General features: G+C 41.3%; 1 non-coding gene across 1 annotated transcript; it reads left to right on the plus strand.

Moving 5' to 3' along the window:
• The first annotated feature begins 1,271 nt into the window (after positions 1-1,271).
• TRNAG-UCC (transfer RNA glycine (anticodon UCC)) lies at positions 1,272-1,344 on the plus strand. The gene has a single exon. It is a non-coding gene; the product is annotated as a tRNA-Gly (tRNA).
• Positions 1,345-1,674: the final 330 nt, after the last annotated feature.

The following is a 1,674-nucleotide window of genomic DNA, read 5'->3' on the forward strand; positions in this document are numbered from 1 at the left end:
AAAATATCTTTTTAAAATGACCATTAAGCTAAATGAGTGGGATGACCAACTCAAAGGACATGAGTTTGAGCCAACTACAGGAGACAGTAAAGGACAGGGAAGCCTGGAGTGCTGCAGTCCATGGGGTCACAGAGTCAGACATGACTGAGCGACTGAACACCACCACCCAAAAGCTAAATGAAAATTAAACTGAAACAATGAAATTTCATTGTTCTGCTGAGAAATCTATCACCCATAATGTATAAAGTATAAGAGTCGGTTACAGCAATAGTGCCAGGAAGCATAAAAACTTGCTATATGGGGTGCAAACCAGACCCCACTGGTGGGGTGCACATTCCCAGTAATCATTCCAGATCCAGGTCAAAGACCATACCCCAGTAGAATCTTCCTCCCTGAGCAGATGTTTTGCTCAGTGATGTCAAAGAAAGTCATTCAACACTCTGGTGAATGCCATTTTTCACACTGTATTTTCTGTCCACCACACCTCCATCAAGGACTAAGCATTTGGGGATGTAAGAAACAACTTTCGTCAGATCATCGCTGAATACTGACTGTCCAACACACTGCTTATCTATAGTTGGTGCTCAATGAACATTTGCTATATGAATGTAAGGGTGGAAGATCATTAAAATCCTACCAAAACCTAAAACCAGGGGAATCATTTGCTCAGCAATTTTTCTCCTTTAGCCTCACAGAAACGAACTGGATTCATCTATTCACTGTCTGCTTACGTCCTCTTGAAAAGTCAAGTCGCTCAGTCCTGTCTGACTCTTTGTGACCCCATGGACTGTAGCCTACCAGGCTCCTCCGTCCATGGGATTTTCCAGGCAAGAACACTGGAGTGGGTTGCCATTTCCTTCTCCAGGAGATCTTCCTGACCCAGGGATTGAACCCTGGTCTCCCACATTGTAGGAAGACGCTTTACCGTCTGAGCCACCAGGGACGTCCTACATCCTCTTGAGTAATTGCCATCACAAACCTGGCCAGTACTATTTGTGATGGCAACTACATCACAAATAGTACTGGCTAGGTTTTTTATTTTTCTGGCCTAGTTTTATTTCCTATTGATGAAATGATTATACCTTGGATGCAATCACACTCATTTTACAACTTCCTTCTCTATTCTATCTATAAAACTCTCCCAGCTGATTTTAACCAATACTTTAAATTATTTTCAATGAGCAGTCTGTAGAAGACCTGGCTTCTCTAGACTTCTTCAGGCACTGTAAATATATGTAGAAAGAGTTAACATAAAATGACTCTCAAGGACTTCCCTGGTGGTCCAGTGGTTAAGACTCTACGCTTCCAATGCAGGGGGCCCAGGTTCAATTCCTGGTCAGGGAACTAAGATCCCACATGCTGCATGGTGCAGCCAAAAAAAATTTTTTAGGGACCTCCCTGGTGGTCCAGTTGCTAAGACTCCATGCTCCCAAGGCAGAGGACCTGAGTTTAATCCCTGGTCAGTGAATTAGATCCCACATGCTGCAACTAACACCTGGTGCAGCCAAATAAATAATTTAAAAAAAAATTTTTTTAATTAAGTTAAAATGACTCTCAGTTCAATTAAATTAAGTACATAATATGGGATTGCTCAGTATTCAATACTATGTTAAGCATCATAAGAGATGTAAAAGAAATACTAGATGAATTCTTTGTACTCAAAAAGTTTACATT

This window comes from Budorcas taxicolor, chromosome 1 (genome assembly GCF_023091745.1).
Source record: "Budorcas taxicolor isolate Tak-1 chromosome 1, Takin1.1, whole genome shotgun sequence".
In the NCBI taxonomy this organism is placed as follows: domain Eukaryota; kingdom Metazoa; phylum Chordata; class Mammalia; order Artiodactyla; family Bovidae; genus Budorcas; species Budorcas taxicolor.